At 43.2% G+C, this 12,053-nt stretch overlaps 1 protein-coding gene across 5 annotated transcripts in view; it reads left to right on the top strand.

Annotated features, from left to right (window-relative positions):
• LOC135115063 (cGMP-specific 3',5'-cyclic phosphodiesterase-like) overlaps nt 1–12,053 on the top strand; it is a 128,426-nt gene that overhangs the window by 96,267 nt on the left and 20,106 nt on the right. For all 5 annotated transcript variants that reach the window (XM_064031548.1, XM_064031547.1, XM_064031546.1 and 2 more), the window contains exon 3: nt 3,770–3,986. The gene's annotated coding sequence lies outside the window, so the exon portion shown is untranslated. The remainder of the gene's footprint in view (nt 1–3,769; nt 3,987–12,053) is intronic.

The following is a 12,053-nucleotide window of genomic DNA, read 5'->3' as shown; positions in this document are numbered from 1 at the left end:
GAGAGAGAGAGAGAGAGAGAGAGAGAGAGAGAGAGAGAGAGAGAGAGAGAGAGAGAGAGAGAGAGAGAGGAGGAGAGGAAAGAAAGGACCGAAATAAGACCAAGAGGCTGAGCGAAATAAGGCGAGAGAGAGAGAGAGAGAGAGAGAGAGAGAGAGAGAGAGAGAGAGAGAGAGAGAGAGAGAGAGAGAGAGAGAGAGAGAGACTATTGTTTTAAAAGTTTGATTGCGGTGGCGTTAGGATGAAGTGTTTAGAATGGGGAATGACTGAGCGTTTCGAAAGACAGTCTGTTAAAAAGTTATACGAATATATAATTGGCGGTCTTTAGAGGTAGTGCATAATTCTCTCTCTCTCTCTCTCTCTCTCTCTCTCTCTCTCTCTCTCTCTCTCTCTCTCTCTCTCTCTCTCTCTCTAATCACCAGTCACTACAGTTTGATATTTTTTTGTTAATAATTTACGTAGTTTTAGTGGTGTCCAGTATTTTTCGCCCATTGATGTTGTTTAGACGAGAAATGAAAACACTGCAATGCGAGACAGTAATTAGGAGGATATATTCTTGTCAGTAGCGAGGTATTTGAGGCAGGATGATAATGAGAAAATGAACTCGGCGTATGCTCCAGTTTCTTCAACAGTCTTTTCTTCACTCTACTGAATTTCTGTTAAGAGGATGGGAGGTCGGAGGGGCTTTGTGGGGAGCTTTGTTGAGGGTGAGGTTAAAACAGTTTCTATTTCATATGTTGTAACCAGAAATAGAAGCGAAATACGTGGAAAGTTGAATGTTAAAAATACAATGATGAAAATAAAAATAAGAAAAAAAAAAAAAATGAGTGATGGAATTTTTTTAGAAATGCTTGCAAAAGTGTTTAATTTAATGCATTCCAGCTTGAAACTGAAACAAAATGAAAGCATATTATAGTAAAGTTTCAAGAGTGTGATGAAAGAAATAAGAAATAACTGCGGTTCTTTGAGTCTCTAAGTTTGTCGGGATTATGAAAGCATTATGAGTGAAAGGAAAGGAACTTGAAATCCCCGCATTTTCTCTTTAAGTTTCTCGAGGATTATGAAATCATTACGAACTTACGCTATTAACCTACAAAGGATACTAATCTTGTAAGCAAACATAGCAAGGAACAAAAGGCTGATTGTTGATGTACGTGAATACAGTTTTATCAGTGATGAACTTGAGAAGGCGCGTGTGCAACTGAAACATTAAGTTTGTATACAGTAATGCCAGGAAAATCACATCAACACACTGAGGAAATTCTACCCAAATTAATACTGCCTTTCTTACTTAGTTATACATTATTAATAAGGTGACATCAAGGAAATCAGTGTCAGGGATAAACAATGAGTATTTTAACCATATGTTCACTTTGGTTTCTCTTCAGTCTTCTATAATTATCAGCTGCACGTTTATAATATAATCTTTTTAACGCACCACTACCATCATAATGAGTTTTTTCCATGTTTCTGACCAATAGCGCCTGGTGCTTAGATAGTGGGCCTCTTCAATTTGTGGTGGCTTAGATGATGGGGAGTGATCAAGTAATTCAAACTTTATATTGCTAGTAGTGTTACTGGAGGGCTCCTCAAAAGAACACGTGTTGCACTCTCATTAGTGCTGTAGTAGTTAAGGGGATGTCAGTATACATCAAAAGACATAATAGATGTTTGTGTTATTGTGAGCAGCGCCCAGGAAAGCCAACTGGAGTGTAGTGTCTAGGTGTAAGCCGGCAAGGGTGAAATGTGGAGTGTGTTTGTACCCTGTATCTAACACACGGAGCTGTCATCTCACCTTTGAAGCGCTCCAGGTGTGGCTCCGAAGCTACACCCGCCTCTGTACTCGAATTGAACCATTTCGAAATGTGCGTGTGTGTGTGCGTCAGAGAGAGAGAGAGAGAGAGAGAGAGAGAGAGAGAGAGAGAGAGAGAGAGAGAGAGAGAGAGAGAGAAGGGAGTGGGGGGAATTCTTAACAAACATACGGCGACAAGAAATTAATGTTATCACAGAGATACAACTCATTTCCAAAGCATTCCAACAGCCATAGACAAAATTATAAGGAAAATCCAGACCACAGGCAAAAAAAGTATAGTTCCCAGCAGCGGAGCTATGAAGGGGGGCGTAAATAAAACATAATCATTGCCAACAACAAAACTTTTCCCCCTTATGTTCCACGGGACTTGGCAACGTTCTGGGAATTGGAAACAAACACACTTGCTCACTGGAAGAAAAGCGAAAAATCTAAAAAGAATATGTGGCAGAATAATTTATATATTTACTGGAATTTTGTAGTGTGGAGCGGAGAGCTGGGAGAGGCCAGTGTTGTAAACATTGGAAAGCGAGGGACGGGAGATATGAGTGGGCAAGGGGAAAGAGTAATGAGAAAGGGAAATTATTGAAGGAAAGAGTACAGAGATAGAGGAATGGAAGACAAAAAGTGAAAGGGGTAGTGATACCGAAAAAAAAAAAGTGATAAACGTAAAGGAACGAAAGACAAAACATGAAGAGACGATGGTAATGGCTGACAAAAAACTTGAGAAATGTTGTGGAAAATAATTCGGTGGAAAAATAAAAGATAAAAGAAAAAAAAAAAACGAAAAAATGAGCAGGCAAGAATAATGATAATAGAAAACAGCTTAAAAAGAAATAAGGAAGAAAAGGAAACAGCAAAATAGCCACAAACAGAGAAGATTAGGAAGTAACAAGGAAAAACTGACCAAGAACAATGAAAACATGACCGAGGCAGACGAAAGCGACAGCCGCAGCACGCCTCAGCTGACACAGAGCGACCATAAACAGCATTAACTTTCTCTTATAGGAAGAAAGAAAGTATGTTTACATTTTCTTCTTTTTCCTATAAAGCTCCATTTACTGTATGAGTAATGGCCTAAGTTTTACTCACATGACGGTTGTTTTTAGAATCTGCTACTTGTTTTAAAAGCATTGTGTGTGTGTAGTGGGAGAGGGTCTGTCTGTCTGTCTGTCTGTCTGCCTTTCTGTCTGTATGTATGTATGTATTTATGCATGTAGGTGTCTAGAAAGTTTCAGCATTTTCACCTCTATCAGTGTGAATGTACGTATTTGTTATTTATGTATTTCTGATGTATTTATTTATCGTTAAAGTATTACGTTAGTGTTGTTGTTGTTGTTGTTGTTGCTCTTGCTGGGGGTGGTGCTGGTGCTGCTGTCACTATTAAAAATAATGCCAAATTGTTATATATACCACTTGACTAACTATTTTGTTATTAATATATTGAATTACTTATCCCATTACGCCTGTAGATAATATTCAAATGAAAGATAATTGTCGCTTTTTGGTGATATTTTTTAACAATTTTCCGATATTGTATTGGAAAGAATTTGTCCTTTGAACAATATTCACCCACCAACACGTCGACACACACACACACACACACACACACACACACACACACACACACACACACACACACAAAGTAGATAGATTGTAGATACGAGTATATACAGTAGATAAATAGATAGATAGATAGAGAGAGAGATAGAGAGATAGATAGTAGATACGTAGATCTTTCATTGACCACAGTATGTAAATATGAATCATAAATATTAAACACATCTTGTGTATTAATTTTAACTTAGATTATAAAGTTTAAACACACACACACACACACACACACACACACACACACACACACACACACACACACACACACACACACACACACACACATAGACAGGCATGCATCTCTTAACACCCCCACATCTCACCAGTAACACACCACTTCGGCGCAGGAACCTGGTGATGGGGGAGTGACTGGGAAGAATAGCGGGGCACATCCCTCAGCCTCGCCACAAAAATGAGTCGTCTCAGTCCGGGGAGGAAAGACAGACTCCCTCGTCGTCTCTCTTCCCGATAACTCCATTTTGAAGAAGAGCTCTCGCCAACGCTTCCCTGAGCCCCTGTGACGAAGATACTCTCATCTCTCGAGGCCCGGCGGAGTGGAATAAGGTTTGCTCTCCTGTTTTTTCCTTTTTCAGTCATAATTTTTATCCAGTTTACTTTTACTTTATTTCATTAATATTGAGAGCGTTGTTGTTTGTGTCAGTTACTAAATATTATTTTTACACATACTCAATGCAGGTCAAATGGAGTTTTTCGCCATTGTTGCTTTCATTATAGCCATTCGAACAAAATTCATTTAACTGTATTTTTATTTCATTAAGCAATAGTGAACGTGGTATATAGCTGAGGTGGACCATTTCAAGTGGAACTAGGATTACGTACGTGGTGGTGGAACGAGGCGGTGGAGGCAGAGCAAGGGGCGGGAGGGGAGGACTGAGGATTAGAGAGCTGTGGTATGCTCTGGTGTGGTGGCGGGGAGTGGAATGTAGTGGGGAATATAGTATTATGTTGTATAGATTGGAATCCACCTTGTATAGAGAAATGCCAGTCAGTTTTAGAATTCTGCCACTGTATAGTGTTCTGTGGTACTTGATATGGTGTTGGGCCGCCTGTGGTTACCCGTTGCGTGGTGTTGTGTGGCACAGTGAACAGTACTTTGGTGGGGATGATATTGTGTTTGGTGGTGTGCGACTGAGGGCCATGAGGCGTGTAGGAATGTGTTGTGGTGTTGTGTGATGGCTTGTAACGACCGCCCGTGTGTTGTCGTGTCTCTGTAGTGTTGTCATGGTGTGTTTCATGGTTATAGGGACGTGTGTGTGTTTCAGGGTTGTAGGGACGTGTATGTTGTGTGTTTCAGGGCTGTAGGGACGTGTATGTTGTGTGTTTCAGGGCTGTAGGGACGTGTATTCTGTGTGTTTCAGGGTTGTAGGGACGTGTATTCTGTGTGTTTCAGGGCTGTAGGGACGTGTATGTTATGTGTTTCAGGGTTGTAGGGACGTGTATTCTGTGTGTTTCAGGGCTGTAGGGACGTGTATGTTATGTGTTTCAGGGTTGTAGGGACGTGTATTCTGTGTGTTTCAGGGTTGTAGGGACGTGTATTCTGTGTGTTTCAGGGTTGTAGGGACGTGTATTCTGTGTGTTTCAGGGTTGTAGGGACGTGTATTCTGTGTGTTTCAGGGATGTAGGGACGTGTATTCTGTGTGTTTCAGGGTTGTAGGGACGTGTATGTTGTGTGTTTCAGGGTTGTAGGGACGAGTATTCTGTGTGTTTCAGGGTTGTAGGGACGTGTATTCTCGTGTTTTGTGGTTGGCAGGATGTGGTGTTGCTAGTTGCTGTGGAGTGTAGTGCTGGGTGGCGTGGCTTGCTGTGTTTTGTTGTGGTGTGTTGTGGCATGGTGAGGCATATCGTGCCGTGGCTAAGATGCAGTGTGGTGTGGTGTGGTGTGTGGTGTAGTGTGGTGTGGGTTGCACGAAGGCGCCTGCAGTGTGGTGTGGGGCTGCTGCAGATCCCCTGCCGCAATAATCAATACAAGATCCTCACCACCACCACCACCGCTACCACCAGCACCACCAGCACCACCACCACCACCACCACCACCACCACCAACACAACTACAATACAACCAACATCACCACACAGCAGTCTCCACAAATAGCGATGTGTACACCTGTGGATTTAAATACACTCATCCTTGCAACATTTGACGATGCGCATACATGACTAATTAGTGTGTGTGTGTGTGTGTGTGTGTGTGTGTGTGTGTGTGTGTGTGTGTGTGTGTGTGTGTTGCAAAATATATTTAAAAGTAAAAAGAAATATTCATATATATACGATTGAAAGTGCCAGAAAATGCTTAGTAAGTCGAGTACACTTGACTCTTTTCTTCCTTCCTTCTGCTTCTCCTCCTTCATTCCCTCCTTTCCTTCGCACCCTCTTGTTATTAATCGTCTTCACCTTTCTTTCATCCCTCTCTCCCCACTCCTCACTCCATGCCTTCTTTATTTCTTTATTTTCACGTCCTTTCCCTTCACTTTGTATTTCTTGCTATCTGTTCTTTAACTTCGATATGTTCCTGTGTTATTCCTGTTACATGTACACTCAGGCTTGTTGTCACTCGTATTTCACTCACACCCCTCATATTTCTTCCCCTCTGCCCGCATTTATTTTTAATTCTGTGTACCATTAAGCTCATTAGTTCACGTGTATCAGTTTCCTTCCCCACTTCCTTACCTTCCATTTCCATCCCTACCTCCTCCTCCCTCTCCAGCTCGCTCTCACCCTCCCCTCTCCATCCGCCCCGCTCCTCCATCCTCTTCCCACATACCTCTGAGTAAAATTATATGTTCCTTGATGTATAATTTGGCTGCCACGGGGACTTAAGGTCACAGGTCACGGCACAGGGTTTTGTGGAGGCCAGGAGGTCACTACAAAAGGTCAGATGGACGTATCGATTTCTGGCTCCTCTATTTTTGAGCCTTAGGCCTATGACCACACCTCTTTTAGGCCTCGTGGCATTATGACTTTCGAATTATCATTGTCCCTATGTATTAATTTCCAGTATCTTTTCTGGCTTGGAGTTAGAGATAGGTGTTCTAATTCTATCCTGTTTTCCCCACACGTAGTAGCAGCAGGTTTATGATTACACCTCTTCCTGTCTTCGTGGTAAGTCATGTTAATTGGTGTTGTCCTTAAGTGTTCATTTCAAGTATCTTTGCTAGCTTCAAGTTAAGAGATAGGTGGGGAGAGAGCCTTGTTCTAATTCTGTCCTGTTCTTCCACATGTAGTGTTCGTATTAGTAACAGTAGCAGTAGTAGTAGTAAATTGGTAAACTACTCGTTCTTGAACCAATAATTTGTCTAGGTATTTGTTCTTCTCATGCATTTTTCTCATGTAATTCCTGGACATCTATTTTCCTGTGCTATTTTTAAACTGTTAACTTTGCTTCAGGATTTTAATTTTATTCATTTATCTTTTTTTAATATAGCAACAATGTCATTTCTGTCGTCATTTTGCTTGTGTATATATTTCCAGAAACTTTGCTAACAGCTGCGCATTTTTCCAACACAGTTTTTCCACTAATCTTTTCTTCTGGCTTTTACTTTGTTCCCAGTCTTTATAATAGCAACATGTCATTTCTCTCAACTTTGTGCCTACGAATGTTTATTTCAACAACATTTCTTTACTAATGTGGATGTGTGTTTTCTTTCCTTTACTCGTATGTATCTCTGCTTTATGATTTCACTCTGGGACCTTGTTTTTTTTTTCTTGTTCTTGTTCTTGTTGTTCTTTTAGTATGGTTTCTGGTCCTACTTTTGTTCATATTTTATTTGTTTTGGGATTTTAATGAGTTCTTTTTTTCTTTATCTTTTTTTCCCCATAAAATTTTCCCGGTACCGTTACTCATATCTCTGTTGTATGATTTTAGTTTCCGTTCTTATTTCACTTATATTTTGTTGTGTGCAAGTGGACGAGGAGACCTTTCCCTCGGGGTGGGGGTGATGTGATCCACTTACCAGTGTCTGGCGGCGAGGGGAGTGGTTAGGGACACGCCCCATTGCCACCATTATCATTACAGCTTCCCTCAACACCGTCACTCCCCTTTGTAACAATGAGCCTTACCCGGGCACCCCAAAAATAGGACGTGAAGTGAAGTAGTGAATGGCGTATGTACTACTCTCTCTCTCTCTCTCTCTAGTGAATGGCGTATGTACTACTCTCTCTCTCTCTCTCTCTCTCTCTCTCTCTCTCTCTCTCTCTCTCTCTCTCTCTCTCTCTCTCTCTCTCTCTCTCGTACACACAAACAAAAACGGAGAGAGAGAGAGAGAGAGAGAGAGAGAGAGAGAGAGAGAGAGAGAGAGAGAGAGAGAGAGAGAGAGAGAGCGTGCCGGAGAGCCTCGGTCCAAGTATTGGGATTATATCCGAATCTGGAAAGGATTTCATGAGATTAATTGACTGTTAATTCTTTTCTTCCCTTCCAATTTCTTTTTTTCTCATTATTCCATTCCCAAGACGCTTACATATTCTCTTCCTGTCTGTCTGCATGCCTGCCTGCCTGCCTGTCTGTCTGCCTGCCTGTCTGCCTGTCTGCCTACTGTCTTTCCGCCCACCTGTCCATCTGTCTGTAGTGTGTCTGTGTATATGTATGTATCTATAAATGTATATTCGCTCTTATTTTGCATCTATAAATTTTGCGTGTTTACTTACCATATCAGTCTTCTCCCACCATTCTCTCTCTCTCTCTCTCTCTCTCTCTCTCTCTCTCTCTCTCTCTCTCTCTCTCTCTCTCTCTCTCTCTCTCCTCTCTCTCTCTCTCTCGTTCTTCCAAATATATTCAAATCAAAGTAATCAACACGCCGGATGAAATTTTCGAAGTTAATTGCTCGAATGAAGAGTTAAAACTAAACAAAGGTAATGAAACTGTAAATAGACGCGCCATTACAAAAATACAAAGACGTGTCCAGAAATGCTCCTCTCTAGCGCACTTTGAACTCAAGGTCTCTAATAAGTGCAACGTAAACTTTATGTAAGTTAAAGTGGGGTATTAATTTAATCACAGGCGAAACAGTAAAGGAGTGCACAGGTAATAATGGAAAGGTTCATGTTGCAAGTAATTCTAAAGAAGGAAAAGATTGATATGAATAATAATGATAACGAGAGAGAGAGAGAGAGAGAGAGAGAGAGAGAGAGAGATGGAGAGAGAGAGAGAGAGAGAAATGCCATAATACCCTACATGACCTCTTTTCCCGCGTACCACCAGTGTTGCGCAGCTCCATAGAGTAGGTCAGGGAGCGAGGCGGTCACACTGTTACTGGCACAAGCCCCGCCACGCTGCTCGCCACGCCTCCGCTGCCGCGCCGCCAAGAAAACCACGGATAATGGAACTCAATGTTTTCAAGTCCGTGATTAGAGCTGATGTAGAATGTGTGTGTGTGTGTGTGTGTGTGTGTGTGTGTGTGTGTGTGTGTGTGAAAGGAGTTTTGATCCAGTGGTTTCGATATTATAATACATTTTTTTGGTTTGAATATATGCATACGATAAGGTGAGTAATATAGTAAATAAAGGCCACCCGTGCTTTACTCTACCATAATGCAATATAAAGTGAAGGGGGAAAAAAATCATATAATCCTCGTCCGCTGGAATTTATGAATGAAAAATACATTTTTTAAACATTCCACTCTTAATTATACATTTTATCCATTCGACTGGAGAAAAATGTTATCAGGACGCATTTTTATCTCGGTGCGGGGACAGCGAGCATCACCTGCCTAAATCACACTAATGTCCGACAACACCAATGATAATTCACTTAGTGCGATTCAGTGTGCCAATGTCCTCCACTGATTGGATGACCGAGGACCAATCAGCGTGCAGCTTACCAGCCTTTTTTATTGACAGAAGGAGAGAGAGAGAGAGAGAGAGAGAGAGAGAGAGAGAGAGAGAGAGAGAGATGAGAGAGAGAGAGGAGCGAGTAGAGAGAGAGAGAGAGAGGAGAGAGAGAGAGAGAGAGAATTTGCACGGTTTCTTTTCTTTCCAAACTACTCTCTTTCCTTTCAATTCATTTTGTCTTCTGGCTTTTCTCTCCCCTCACTATGTTTTCGTTTCCTTCTTGCCCAGACATTTGGAATCTCTCACTTTCCTTCACGTTAATTTCACCTCCCTGAAATCCTTCCTTCATCCCTCTCCCCTTCCCTTCCTCCCTCCCTTCCCTCCCTCCATCCATCCCTCCCTCCATCCATCCATCCATCCTCCCTTCACATCACTCACTCCACAAACTGCTCATTTCACCTCACCTCTCTTGCATGTACTCATCCACCCCTTCACTTCCTTCTCTGCTTCCTGCTCCTCCTTTTCCTCTTCCTCCTCTTCCACCCCCAGCTGTGTTTCCACCATTTCCTATCTTTCCCTCCGAAATAGAGCCAGTTTCCTCGACTATTGACCTGATTCGACTCTCACTGATCGCAACTTTATGGTGGAGAGAGAGAGAGAGAGGAGAGAGAGAGAGAGAGGAGAGAGAGAGAAGAGAGAGAGAGAGAGAGAGAGAGAGGAGAGAGAGAGGAGAGAGAGAGAGAGATGGGGAGGGGAAATGGGGGATAGGGGATGGCACGTGTCAAGGTTAAAGCTTTATTTTTAGAGAATAACAGTAGTTGTAGTGATAGTAGTAGTGATAGTAGTAAATAACAGGGCAGGCACGGGATGGTCTTACGTTAGTTATAAAGGGAACAGAAGACAGGGGAGAAAAACAACGGGGGGGGGAAGTAAAGGAAATGAAGAAAGAAGGGAATACGTGAGGAGGAACAGGGAAGAGAGGGGGAGGAGGAAGAGATCGCATGCGAAGAGAGTGGTGCAGAGGTGGGGAAGAGAACCAAGGAGGGAAGGGGAAGGGGGGATGTAGTATTGAAGGTCGAGGTATGAGGAGGAAGGGGAAGAGGAGGAGGAGGGGATGGCGGAGGAAGACAGGAGAATTGGGTGGAAGGGGAAGCAGAGGTTGTTGTCGTTCATGTAAGTCCAGCCTTGGCTAATCCTTTTTTTGCTGGCAGGCTGAAGATTCTCGTGAAATGTATCTTAAAACTTTTATCTCCTCCCTTACCATACTTTGCCTATACAGCTGGAGAGGAGATGGAGGCGTTACGTTGATAAGGTAAACTAATCTTAATTTTTCGTTGCCTGTTATCCTCTCTTTAGTAGTAGTAGTAGTAGTAGTAGTAGTAGTAGTAGCAGTAGGAAAGAAATAAAATAGACCCCTTGTTAGTCTAAGAAGTTTCCTGGAGTCTGTCCTCGTGTACTCTCTCTCTCTCTCTCTCTCTCTCTCTCTCCCCTATAATTTGCATGGTAATTAACACTTTTTCTGCGGCGCCTCCTTCATCTCCTGCAGGTTACTAGCGAATATCCATCTGCTCGGGGCCTCCGCGCCTCGATTTCAGGACCGCGGGGCTTATATATCCACGGACGACACTTCTTTGACTTGCTATCCCGCTGATTGGCCGAGGGTGTTCTGACGTCATACTGGCCCCGCCCACCTGGTGTTTGGCGATATGTTGTCTAGGCTGGGAGGGGAGGAGGCAGCGGCCCTATCTTAGGTGGACACAGTTGCAGGGTAAGGGGAAGAGGGGAGGGAAAGAGTGCAGGGAAGGGATGGCGTAAGGGGGAGAGGAAGGCGTGAGGAAAATAGACTGTAGATGAGGAGAGAGAGAGAGAGAGAGAGAGAGAGAGAGAGAGAGAGAGAGAGAGAGAGAGAGAGAGAGAGAGAGAGAGAGAGAGAGCGCGCAAATGTAAGTGCAGTGGGTGGTTAGAGGAGGAGAGGTGAGTGGGCAAGCGTAGGAGGTCGAGAGGGCTGAAACGTGAAGGGGGTGAGTGGAGAAGGCAGGAGAATGAGGGAGAATGAGACAGGCAAAGAGGACGATTGGAAGAGGCACAGCAAAGAAGAGGGGATAGAGAATGAGGGTAAGAGGAGGTGGAAGAGGAGGAGGTGGAGGAGGTGGAGGTGGAGGAGGAGCAGTCTCGCCAACTAGACCTGGCGACGTGACGTTAAGTGTTTGAAGAAGGTTGCGGGAATTTTTTTTTTTTTTTATTTTCCATCTACATTTCAGTTCTTTTCGTTTTGTGGTGGTGGTTGTAAACTTTTCCGATATTCAGAGGATCGTAGGAGATCTTCAAAGGCTGGAATGGTGTAAAGGAGGACAAATTCGGCGGCCCGGAGTGACATGGTAAAGGTGTTTGCAGAACAATAGCAAAATGCGGAAGGAAACAAGGCAACAGCATAAGAAATGACAAGCAAAGGGAACAGGAAGCGAGCCACAGAGAAGTAAGAGAAGGAAGGAAGGAAAGGCAAGAAGCAAGCATATAAGGAAACACGGAGGAAGCTTTCTTGGCCACGAAAAATCGGGGGAAAAAGGAAGAGGTCATATGGGGCAATGGGGAAAAAAAAAAAAAAAAAAAGATAACGACAGAGGACTCGTGTTGCATATTTAACAAACTGCCTCATTATATGCATTGGTACGTACAGTCTGATGGGTTTACTTACACCCAAGCAAACTCTTACTTATACAAGCATATCCTACGAGTCTCGCCCGCCCGCCCGGCACCCTCCGCCTCCCATGCATGCGGGACTCATTATGGATTTTCCATTGCAAGCACGAGGCAAGCAGACACGGCAAGGCCCACTCCCTCCCTAAC

Source organism: Scylla paramamosain, chromosome 28, assembly GCF_035594125.1.
Source record: "Scylla paramamosain isolate STU-SP2022 chromosome 28, ASM3559412v1, whole genome shotgun sequence".
Classification (NCBI taxonomy): domain Eukaryota; kingdom Metazoa; phylum Arthropoda; class Malacostraca; order Decapoda; family Portunidae; genus Scylla; species Scylla paramamosain.
This window is presented reverse-complemented; position numbering and strand designations above follow the sequence as displayed.